Source organism: Dendrobates tinctorius, unplaced genomic scaffold, assembly GCF_039654945.1.
Source record: "Dendrobates tinctorius isolate UK_male_01 unplaced genomic scaffold, ASM3965494v1 ptg000007l, whole genome shotgun sequence".
Taxonomy (NCBI): Eukaryota; Metazoa; Chordata; class Amphibia; order Anura; family Dendrobatidae; genus Dendrobates; species Dendrobates tinctorius.
Window position 1 is genome coordinate 24250536 of NW_027361675.1, and position 12990 is coordinate 24263525.

At 48.9% G+C, this 12990-nt stretch overlaps 1 protein-coding gene across 1 annotated transcript in view; it reads left to right on the forward strand.

Moving 5' to 3' along the window:
* The window catches only part of IFNLR1 (interferon lambda receptor 1), a 111472-nt gene that overhangs the window by 61488 nt on the left and 36994 nt on the right, over positions 1-12990 (forward strand). The window lies entirely within an intron of this gene.

Here is a 12990-nt window from a genome sequence, read left to right on the forward strand (position 1 = left end):
GCTTTACATGTGAGGAGGGGTATACATAATACATACAAGTACAGTAGGGGTATACATAATACATACAAGTACAGTAATCTTAAACAATACAAGTCACGACTGGTACAGGATGAGAGAGGACCCTGCCCGCAAGGGCTCACAATCTACAACGGGATGGGTGAGGATACAGTAGGCGAGGGTAGAGCTGGTTGTGCAGCGGTTTGGTGGATCAGTGGTTACTGCAAGTTGTAGGCTTGTCGGAAGAGGTAGGTCTTCAAGTTCTTTTTGAAGGTTTCCATGGTAGGCGAGATTCTGATATGTTGTGGTAGAGATTTCCAGAGTAGAGGGGATGCGCGGGAGAAATCTTGTATGCGATTGTGGGAAGAGGAGATAAGAGGGGAGTACAGAAGGAGATCTTGTGAGGATCGGAGGTTTCGAGCAGGTAAGTACTTGGAGACTAGGTCACAGATGTACGGAGGACTCAGGTTGTGGATAGCTTTGCATGTCACGGTTAGGGATTTGAACTGGAGTCTTTGGGTAATGGGGAGCCAGTGCAGGGATTGACAGAGGGGAGAGGCCGGGGAATAGCGGGAGGACAGGTGGATTAGTCGGGCAGCAGAGTTAAGAATAGATTGGAGGGGTGTGAGAGTGTTAGAGGGGAGGCCACACAGCAGGAGGTTGCAGTAGTCAAGGCGGGAGATGATGAGGGCATGGACTAGGGTTTTTGCAGATTCTTGGTTGAGGAATGTACGGATCCGTGAAATATTTTTGAGTTGAAGTCGGCAGGAAGCGGAAAGGGCTTGGATATGTGGTTTGAAGGAGAGATCAGTGTCAAGGATAACCCCGAGGCAGCGAGCTTGTGGGACTGGAGAGAGTGGGGGCAGCCGTTTACTTTAATGGATAGGTCTGTTGGGGGGGTCACATGAGATGGGCGAAAGATGATTAATTCTGTTTTGTCCATATTAAGTTTTAGAAATCTAGCGGAGAAGAAGGATGAAATAGCAGACAGATGTTGAGGGATTCTGTTTAGTAGGGAGGTGATATCTGGTCCAGAGATGTAGATCTGTGTGTCATCAGCATAGAGATGATACTGAAAGCCATGAGATTCTATGAGCTGTCCGAGGCCGAAGGTGTAAACGGAGAAGAGCAGGGGCCCTAGGACTGAACCTTGTGGGACTCCGACGGATAGGGGGCGCGGTGAGGAGGTGGTGTGCGAATGGAAGACGCTGAATGTCCGGTCTGCTACGTATGACGTAATCCAAGATAGGGCCAAGTCTGTGATACCAAGAGATGAGAGGGTCTGTAGTAATAGGGAATGGTCCTCTGTGTCAAAGGCAGAGGACAGGTCCAGGAGGAGGAGGACAGAGTAGTGTCGCTTGGCCTTGGCGGCTAGTAGGTCATTGGTGAGTCATTGGTGAGTCATCTGCACCTTCCTCTTTACCTTTCTCTGTGTCACCGTGTAAGGTGGTATAGCATGCGGGAAGGGGCACCTGGGTTTCATCAGGGTCAGATTCTGGCTCAATAGACTGCGAGGGCAATGTAGTGCTGTGGGTCAATGTACCAGCAGAAAGGTGTTTTTCCTGACCAGAACCCTGCACTGACGACTCCGTGCTTGCAGGTTTCGACCGTTCAGAAGAGGAGGCAATAGAGCTGGTGGCTGTTTCGGCAGTGTACGCCAAAACCTGTTCCTGATGCTCTGGCTTTAAAAGCGGTTTTCGTCATCGCGTTGCCCACAGTGTACGTCCTCCATCATTGGGTGAGAAAAGGCGCTGAAAGCATCATTTGAAACGCGACTTTGGCACGCTGATCGGCGACCTCATGGCCGACCTCACGCTAGGGTTGGGTTTCGATTGGCGAAACCCGACTTTGGCGAAAGTCGGCGATTTTTTGAATCTGACCGACCTGTTTTGCTCAACTCTAGTCCTGAGCATTTTCCACATAGTTTTGAAGGACAGAGAGCAAAATGTCAAATTTTGATTTTCAGTGTTATTCAGCATATTCAAGTACAGCATTTTTGTCCCTTTTCTAGTAGTCCCGTAGTCAATGACCAGAGTAGTGGTATGAGTGCTTGACTATGACATTAAAATTTGTCACTTTTGGGTGGGGATGAGCTCACCTACTTTCTGGGCCCCCAAAAAGCACTAAACAAAAAGCAGCATATAACGGCAGGTTCACAAAAGGAATCATCATAGTGACTTTATCATAATTTGGGTACAAAAAAAAGTGTACCTGCATTATTTTATAGTATATTTCTTCTTACAAACCCTTATTGCTCAGCAAGCAATAAACTTCTTCTTTGTAATATATCCTTCCCAAATTCTAAATAAAAGCTAATCTTTGGTAATCTATAGCGAGCAACTACTGCAGACAGACCAAAATCGCTTGAGATGATGTTTTTTTAATTGTTGCAACATCATCAGCTTCAACCATTTCAACAGCTAATTTACCGTATGTTGTTTTTTCACTGAAGTCCACATCTGATGTTCCTCATCCGCCTCCATAGGTGTAGGTGACACCACAAACTCTTCAATGCTGCCTTGGCAACAGGTCCTCGATGCTGACAACAAAAACAAGCAAAAGTCTGCAACCACATTATGAATATTCAGTTTGTTTGGTACTGAAACCAAATGTTTCATTCTTAATGTCTCAACACTGGGTACTGTAGCAATAATAGCAGTGGAAGGCAGGAGGAAGAAAGATGACATGTACGGTGTGCCAAACGTAAGCTTGCTGTCCAGAAACACAATTGTCTGTCCCTCCATAAATTTCTCCAAAGTTCAACTGCAACTATAAGGTGCAACTCTATCAACATGGGGTTTGAACAGAGATCCTCAGATTGCTAGTTGTAAGGCCAACGTCTTTGGGGGACTACAGAAAAACTACAGAAATCAGCCCAGTAAGTGACCCATCTCTGGAATCGGGGTCTCTGTCTTTAAATTATGGTGCTCTCATATTAGGTGGCAAAAAATTGTTACAGATTCCCTTTAAGGACCACGATTAAAAACCTTTCCTGCCTCACCAGACTGAAATGCAATAGATTTGCCATTTAATAAAGTAGCAAACGAGTTGTATTGGGAGAAATGCCAGTGTACTGGTCCAGCTACCCCCATGGCATAACCTTCTCATTGATCAGCTACTCTCCTGCCTCTTACTATTTCTCTTTTCATGACCTGCTTAGACTAGACAAACTGCAGGAGCTCTTGTGAAATGATTGAAAGCGCCATGGTGAAGACTTGGAACACAGTGACTGCTGATTCCAGGGTCTCTGAATGGGTGACTGAAGCAATGTTTTTTCTGTGCAGCCTTGTACACATAATAGCTTTATCAGTGTAGATTCTGATGTGGAGACTGCTTTAGGACCTTTGGTGACATCGCAATTGTGTGACCGTGATGTTACTACTGGTCTTGTTCTCTGCGGGACTTCAGGACTTTTGGTGATGACATGATCATGTGACCATGATGTCACCATTGGTCATTTAATCTGCAGGAGTTGGAAGAACTGAAGAGATGGGCTGGTGGTATGTCTGTATGTATGTGCTCTCTGCATGCAGGTGTTGGCATATATGTACTCTGTGTATACATGTGTCTGTATGAAGGTTCTCTGTGTATACACATATTTCTATATGTATGTGCTCTGTGCAGGCATTTGCCTGTATGTATGTGCTCGGTGTATGCTAGTTGTGTGTATACATGTGTGTGTTACATGCGGTGCTTGCGTCATCCATTTATAAATTCCAACTGCACAGACAAGAGTTCATAGGTGTAAACATGTTGGCAATCGCTCAACAAAGGAGCAAAATGCTGCTCATTTAAATGGGTGGTTGGATTATTTATGGCAGAACAAAAACTATTCTCAGCGGCACGTTGCCCGATGTAAACTGCAGATCTGCTGCTGATAAAATGATACTGTATGGAGACAGATTGATCTACTATTGATCGTTCTGTGTCCATCATTCTTTGTCAACCTGTGTTAAAAAAATGGTAAAAAAGTGCCAAACAACTTCAATATTGTCAATCGCGCTCATTGAACTGTCTGAACTCAGCAGATGTAAATACAGCCAAAATGTTTGCATGTGATGGTGCATGACCGCATATGGCGACTCCAGTTTTTCTCTCTTCTCCCAAAACCTCCCTGACTCCTAGTATCCCCTACTCTTAAAATAACACAGACTACCATTTTTTTCTTTGGATAATTTTGGCCACAGCGGCCGATTTTATTAACAAACAATAAACATTAACAATAAACATCCAAATATTAAATGAAAATAATATGAGGGGAGGGTTCTTGGAGCTAAAAAGATCTGGCTAATGCTGTGGAGTCGGTAAGCCAAACCTGCGACTCCGACTCCTCAATTTCCCTTACACCGACTCCGACTCCCACACATATTGCTTATATTTAAGTGAAAAATTTATTGTAGTACAATGTGAACCTCAGACATTTAATCATTTTTATGATCCCATATTCGAGATATTTAGATAGAACAGAATATATATTGGTGTACTACCCGGTTTTCATTCTTTTTGGTACAGATACGATATGGATAGACAGATATGGATAAATGGATAGATAGAGCAGATTTCTAATCTGCTTTTGCTATTGAAAACATTATCTATGAGCTCAAAAACCTTTCAGGTGATGCGGTTTTTTAAAAAGATGATCAGCTTTTGCAGCTGAAAAACGTATCCTCAAAAAACACAGGAAAAACGCTGTGTGTGAATGTAGCCTTAGATCAGGAATAGAACAGCCATTTATAGGACATTTCATAACTTTCCCAAATTCCTATGAAAAAATATTCAGCACATTCGGCATTGAATTACTGTACCCAATTTATTATATATTTTAGGAGTTGGAGTCGGTCCATTTTATACCGACTCCAACTCCGACTCCGACTCCACCAAAATGAGCTCCGACTCCGACTCCACGACTCCGACTCCACAGCCCTGCTGGCTATAAAACCTTTTTGGCCCAAAACCAAAAACTCAACCACCATGTTACCCTCAGCCGTCCATCCCAGCTCAAGGACACCGTAACTCCCGTTCCGGGAGACTCACCACCAGAGCTCCCGAGGTAAAAACCCCGTCCAGAGCCCATAACCAAAAAGCCAGATCCTCCATACCATTTTTAAAACTGTCGGGAATATCACTTCCAACTCCTTCCCCGACCAATCACCGTCAACTCCAAGAACCCCACCCCCCGCCAACCACGAACAGCCCTGACCACCTCAGGCTCGTGAGTGCCCCAAAACCACCAAGGCCCTCTCTATCCCCTCCTGTATTGCCAATGCCCACAGGTCAATGCCGATAGAATTTAAATGAACCCCATCACCCAACCAAAAATTACCGACACCTGCCTCCAACTCAAAGTGCCTGACACTAATGCCCCCATTCCTAGACACAAATCCCGACACTGCCCGATTCAATTTGACCCTTGCCCTGTTAATCCCCTTTAAAGACCTCGCCTGCCTCCACTTTTTCCTCGGAACCACGTCCGACCATACAGTCAACACTTTCGGGAAAGATGCCCACAATCTTAAAAAATCGGAACGTATGTCCCTAATTAAGTCCCTCACCGGCCTGACCCCTAAATCGTTACCGCCAGCATGTATGACGATAACGTCGGGGGTTCGGTCCAGGCGGACGGACTTGGCAAATTCCGGGAACACCCTGCTCCACACCATACCACGAAAACCCAACCAACGAACCAGAACCTGTCCCCTCCTAAAACCCAATTGCCTACCATCTGGCCTCGCATCAGCTCGCAGCGCACCCCAATACACATACGAATGTCCAAATATCCAGGCAAGCAAGGGGTCGCCACCTGAAAAAACAACAGATTATGGAAAAACAAATTACTGGACAAAGCCACAACCCCGATTAACGTCGAACATACAGTAAATAGCGATCCGACTGCCACCCGCCAATTCCTTTGATTGCCTCCGCCCCCAGACCAAGACTGTCCGCTTCAGTTGCCGCCCCGATCCTAAAAGAATGGGACCCGTACCTGTCCTGGGGAAGGCCCAACTCCAACAATCCCCTCTTCAAGACTGCAATGAACTGGAAGCGAGACAAATAGGTGCCATCCGCATGGCACAAAAGAGGCCCCGTCCTACCTGCCCACACATCCCAATATGATTCCAAACAACTACTTGGGCACATTAGTGCCCCTCCAATGCGCCCCAAAACTACCCTTCTGCCCCTACCCAGTTGATCAGTTTTTGAACGCCGGATCCAAAAAACGATGCCCCCTGACCAAAATTCCACATCTTCTGCCTGCACCCCACCAGGTGAGACCTTGCTGCATGACACCACCTCACCAATCCGCATTGCTCCAAAAAAGGCCAAAGAAAAAGCCAACCTAAACAGCACCAACTCGAATCCTGAAGTACAAATACCCTCCAGGACTCTGCCTAAGCTTTCCAACGTATTAAACGAAATAGGCCTTCGTTTATCACATACTTTCTTACCCCTACGAAAGCCTTTTAACGCCTGTCTTACCAAAAAATTCTTTGTCACGTCCGTCATCCCCCTTAATTTGAAACCGAAAGCCAAGCCCGACACAAATTTGTTTACCTTAGCGGCGGACCAACCGCTGTCGGCCGCCTTCCCGACCAAAAACAATACCGCTAACATCCTTTCCTCCTCACTATCAACCCCATCCCATTCTGCCATCCAACGCTGCCATACTCGCCACGAGGATTCGTAGGCCGACCAGGTCTGATGCGATAACGATTCCCGGATTAGTCTTCCCGCTCTTCCAAAATCACCTTCCACAGCTGAGAAGGGCATTCCACGCCCGCGGCATCCGCTCCTGGTGCCAACTCTCAAACGCCCCCACTGAAAACGAGACAAAGAGTCTGCAATTGAGTTCGTAACACCGGGCACAAGCACTTCCGAAATCCCTGCATTCAACTCCAAACAGCGAAGAACCAAAACTCTAACCAATCTGATCACTGGGGGAGAAGAGGCCGACAAGCTGTTAATCACCGCCACTACACTGGCGTTGTCACAATGAAAACGCACTTTCCGGTTCGCAAACATAGGACCCCACACGAAAACCGCCACCACAATAGGAAACAGTTCCAACAATGCCAAGTTTTTCGTATGGCCCAGCAACTTCCATGCCTGAGGCCAATGCCCCACGCTCCACTTTCCTTTGCAGTAGGCGCCGTAACCAGAACCACCCGCTGCATCCGTATAAATCTCAAAATTGCTCAATGCCTCCTCCTGCATCAGTGACCGACCATTGTAATTCCGCAAAAAACGCTGCCAAACCAACAAGTCCGCCCTATGCTCTTTAGTCAAACGAACAAAATGGTGCGGAGCCTTTACTCCTGCCGTCGCACCTGCCAAGCGACGAGAAAAAATGCGGCCCATAGGCATGATCCTACAGGCAAAATTCAAATGCCCCAATACTGATTGCAACTCCTTCAGGGTCACTTTACGCAACTTCACAATCCTATCAACCTCCTGTTTCAACAATGACAACTTGTCCTCTGGCAAACGACACTCCATCCTTTCCGAATCGATGATTATGCCCAAAAAACTTGTAACGGTTTTAGGTCCTTCCGTCTTCTCTGATGCAAGCGGGACCCCAAAATGCTCTGCCATCCAAACCATGGCTGCCAACGCATTCCTACACAACGGTGAATCCGGGGGACCAATAAAAAGAAAGTCATCCAGATAGTGAATGATCGATTCCACACCCGCAACATCCCTTACCACCCACTCCAAAAAAGTACTAAACATCTCGAACAACGAACACGAAATTGCACAACCCATCAAGGTAGAAATTCCCGTCCCAAAAACAACCCAACAGCGGAATGCTTTCTGCATGAACCGGCAATAACCGAAACGCGGACTCGATGTCCGTCTTTGCCAACAAAGCCCCTGAACCATAACGTCGCACCCAATGCACCGCCGTATCAAAGGAGGTATACTCCACTGAGCACAACTCTCGATCAATACCGTCATTAACTGACAAGCCCTTCGGGTAAGACAAATGTTGAATCAAACGAAACTTGTTCGGCTCCTTCCTCGGTACTACCCCCAACGGGGAAACAACCAAACCTGCCACTGGAGCCGCGGGGAACGGTCCCGCCATCCTGCCCAATTCCACTTCCTTATTTAACTTTGCATCAACCACCTCCGCATGCATTGCTGCCGACCGCAAATTTTTAAACGAAAGCGGAACCACATGGCCGGGAGCCGGAATCCTGAAACCCTCAACAAAACCATGCCAAAGAACACTAGCCTCTGCCCTAGATGGGTACTGTGATAAAACACTCCGGGATCGCCTTTGCTGGGGTCAAAGGTCACGTGCGTTCAGCATGAAACTCAGGCGCAGAGCTGGGATTCGGGTGTAACTGACCCTGAGTCAGGTTTATTAACGGTGAAAGCAATGCAAAAAGGAAATAAAACATAAAACAAATCCTTGCCTGTCCGGCACTAACTAAACAATGGACAACCTAACTACCAACTGGCGGGCTTCTCCCGTCCAGCCAAACCACAGTTGCAGTGGGCACTGCTTCCACTCACGTGTGTCTCTCACACAGACAGGCTCTCTGTGTTCCCAGGCTGAGACACTCACACAACCACCTGGCATCCTTTTATATCCACCTCCCATTATTCATTAGCAAGCAGGTGTGATACTGACCAGACTAGGCCACATAGGAAAGGAATCTGGGCGAGATATACCTGCCCTCATCCACTATTCCCACATGATTCTCACAGTACCTATTTAGAAAGGGGGCCATCTTTTGAACTCTCACCGGGCTCTCCCCCTTGACCGGCACCCACGTTTGGCTTACCCTTCCCCTTCTTAAAACATTTTGAAGCCCCGTGGGAGCCACCGTTACAGTGGGAGCACGCATGCCTGAACTTGCAGTTGTTCCCGTACTTGCACTGCCCATCATTAAATTGCCAGCACGTCCCTGACTTTTCTCTTCCTCCCTGGGTTGCCTGACCACCGCTTCCATGACCTGCTTGCTGACTACTACCGCCCCCGCTCCCGTGAAAGGAATGCCCATACCTCACTGGAGCCATCACCTTCAACCACAGCCCGATATCTTTCTGGTCCCACTTTATCTCTGGCCTTACCGCCTTCCTCTGTCTAAACTGCTCGTCATATCGCAGCCACGCCTGCCCCCCGTATATACGATGCGCCTCCCCAATAGCATCCAAATAACAGAACAAGCCAGAACAATTATCCGGAGACTTTTCACCTATGACACTCGCCAAAATAGCGAATGCCTGCATCCAGTTCACAAAAGTCTGTGGAATCAGACGCCACCTCCTCTTCTTTCTTACTATCATCCTTCTTCCCCTTATCCAGATTAAATTTTTCTAACGGAAGCAGGGAAAATATCTCAACATACTCGTCACGCCAAATCTTTTCTTTCACCTCTTTTTTCAAATGGGCACCCAGAGGCCCCTCAAAACACACATAAACTTCCCCCTTTGCCCTATCGTCCAGTTTTATCTTATCCCCCTTATCCGTTTCCGTCTGCACCGAGACAGATACCCCCGCCGATGCTCCCTCGTCACCTTCCACAGAGCGAACCGCCTCGCCTACTGACTGAGTGACGGAACCACGCCCCACTAACCATGCCCCCGCCGGGGATGGAGCTGCTTCCCCAATTACCCCCCCCTCCATTCTCCTCAATATTTTTGACATAGTATCTAAAATATCCCTCAGTCCGGGCACCTCAGCCCCGGTAGGACCCCTACGCCCCCCCTGCTCCCTAACATCTCCCATCCTATCTCCAATCTCTTGTAATACAGCCCCTGCGGGCAACAAACAAGACATAGAGCCATACTCACCAAGCTGCGCGGGTGCTGTGTCCCCGCCAGCCGGATATCCAGAATCCTGACGCCTTCCGTGATCCTGAAGCACGCTCGGCTGCTCAAGGCCCGCGCCCCTGGCCTCCTCGTCACCAGGGGGGACACGAGCATGTGAATCCTGACGCTCCCTTGAACTCCCGCCTGAACGGGACCTGCGACGGTCTCTAGACCCGGACCAGCCTGACCGGTCCGTATAACACTCCAGCCGACTGCCGGACATCCGGTCGGGGGTGCCCATCGCTCTCTCTACCCTCCTTCCTGTGTTGGGGCCAGGCCGGGCGGTCTCCAACTGCCTCCTCCCGCCCGCCGCTCTCTCCGCTGTCCGCGCTGTGCTGGGGCCAGGTGGGGTGTCCTCCCGCTGCCCCCTCCCGCCCGCTGCTCCCTCTGCTCTCCCTGCCGTGTTGGGGCCAGGCAGGGCGTCCTCTCGCTGCCCCTGCCCGCCCGTCGCGCCACTCCGTCTGGCGCCCCGACTGCCAGGCACCCCGGAGCGGTCCTCATCACTGGGGGTACCTGCCGCCTCTCCAACAGCCGCCGTCCTTCCTGTCGCCGCCCGCTGCCGTCCCCGCCGTGTGGAAGCAGACCTGCCGCGGCCTGCTCCGTCTCCCTGGGGCCGGCTGGACGCTGCTGGGCCCCGCGATGATTCGTCTCCCGCCCGCGACGTCACGTCTGGTCTTGCCTCCTGCGCGGACTCCGTTCTCCGGCTGTAAGCGCCCACAGGCCGGCTGAGCGGATTCCTGCCGGGACGGGCACTAGGAGGGGAAGCGACCACCGTGCCTGCGCCGCCCGCAGGGTCCCTGGAGGGGCTCCGCAGCCGTCGCCTGCTGCGCCGCGTCACCTCCGGTGACAGCCTTTCGGGGGGCCTGTTCCTTCTTCCTCGCCGGCTGGTCCCTGGAAGGTCCGTTGCTCTGAGGAGGGAGGACAGCTGGGTTTGAAGCCATCCTCCCCTCCTGGACCGGGCTGCCTCCTGAAGTCTGGCCATCGGCTGCTCCACAGTCTCCATCTGCTTGCCGTCTGTAAGGTAGGGTCTTCTCTCCTTCAGTTACGTTGGTGAAGTGTGGCTTTTCCCGCACTTTTCCACTGACCAGACTGCCCCCCCCACCCCAAACTCCTCCCCTGGCCCATCCCAGCCAATCACTATTACCCGGCCATAACAAGTTCAAAACTTACCCGCCCATTGCAGTCATGGGGGGCTTCCTTTAGGCTGTGCCCTCTCCAGCCCCCTTCTGTTTGTTTGCACTTAGGACCCCACTTTGTCTAAAACCAGCCTTGTGTGTACAGAAAACACTGTAGAATTAAGTGTCTGTAGATACTAAAGAAGTTAGCTTCATTAAAAAGGGTACATTCACATTCTGTAGCTCCATAGTGTTTGCTGGTGTTGGAATGTCCTGGCTTTTGGCCATCATAAAATGAGTCAGAAATTAGCCACAACATTAAGTGGCCGCTGTGGCTTGGCGGCCTAAGACAATGTGGGTGGGGGAGTTACGGTAGCTGTTCCTCTCTTACAAAGGAGCATGAGACTTAATCACCCATGACTAAAGGAGGGGAAAGTACAGGGGGAGAATGAAGCCGCCAATCAACCATCACGAGGGTATAAATTTGGAGAGCACCCCATGAGAATTCATTGCAGCTGGAGCACCTCCTTCAGAGGCTGGAGGTTCACTGATGCACAGCAAATAGCCTTCTCCCATCAACCAATACATGCATGGAAAAAGCTACAGTAAGGCTGCGTGCCCACGATCAGGAATAGTAGCATTTTGGATGCAGCGTATTTTTGCTGCATTCTAATAAACACGTGTTTGTTACTTTGTGGATTTACCGCATCTAACGACAGTCTATTGGTAGTGGAGACTAGCGTTTCTGCTACAGAAATGCTGCGGACCGTAAACCAACACTGTAGCGTTAAATATAAGCACAGTGAGCATGGGGTTTCTATAAATCCCATCCACTGTGCTTGTAATGTAGAATGCGCTGTGTCCAAATTGCTGCTATTCCTATTGTGGGCACATAGCCTTAAAGCAGCTGGAATGTAGGTACCCAGCACTTTAAGCCCTTTATTAAGGGTACTAACCAAAGTGTACAAGGGAGGTTAGGGCATGAAGACTAGTCCTTTAGACTGAAGCAAAAAGCCCACCACCATGTGATGAGATAATACATTAACTCAGCAGTATGAATTTTAGGCTATGTGCACACGTTACGGAATTGCTGCGGGAATTCCGTAATTCCATTCTGCGGGAAATATGCGAGAAATCCGCATTTTAATTCCCACCTATTTCCCGTGGAAAAACTAGCGATTTGCAAGCGTAATTAGCTTGCAGAATGCTAGCGTTTTCCAAGCGATCTGTAGCATGGCTTGGAAAACTGATTGACAGGTTGGTCACACTCGTCAAACAGTGTTTGACTAGTATGACCAACTTTTTACTATTGAGGCTTCCTATGCAGCATCAGTAGTAAAAAGATATAAAGTTTAAAATAATAAAAAAAAAATAATAAATGGTGTTTTTTCTCACCTTCCGACGTCCCGCGCAGCGTTCTGATCATCGCGATGCTCCCGGCAGGTCCCGTTCCCAGTGATGCATTGCATCAATGACCTTTGACTTCACGGTCTCGCGAGACCGCGACGTCATCAAAGGTCATTGCCGCAATGCAACACTGGGAACAGGACTTGGCGGGAGCATCACTGAGGCCTGCTGACTCTGCGAGGGACGTTGGAAGGTGAGAATATGACGATTTTTTTATTTTAATTCTATTTTTTACAGGGATATGGTACCCAGAGCCTGGAGGAGAATCTCCTCTCCACCAGACCGTGGGTACCATCCGCAAATGTTCTTCTTACTTTTCGCATGGTGGGCACAGCCACATGCGGAAAGTAAGCAGAACAATGCATTCCTATGTGGGCGAAATCGCCGCGATTCCGCAAAATTAATCAGCATACTGCGTACTTTTCCGCAATGTGATTCCGCTGCGGAAAAATCCGCAGCATTAGCACAGGATTGCATGGGATGCTTTTTTTTGCGTTTTCGCAAAATAATCACGCATTTAAAAACGCAGCGAAAATGCAGAAAAAAGCTACGTGTGAACACAGCCTTAAAGGGGAAACCACCCAAGATTATGAGGGGCAGCTGCCATGCTATTAAACTAGAAATATAAAGGAAAAGGCCATATGGCTCATGC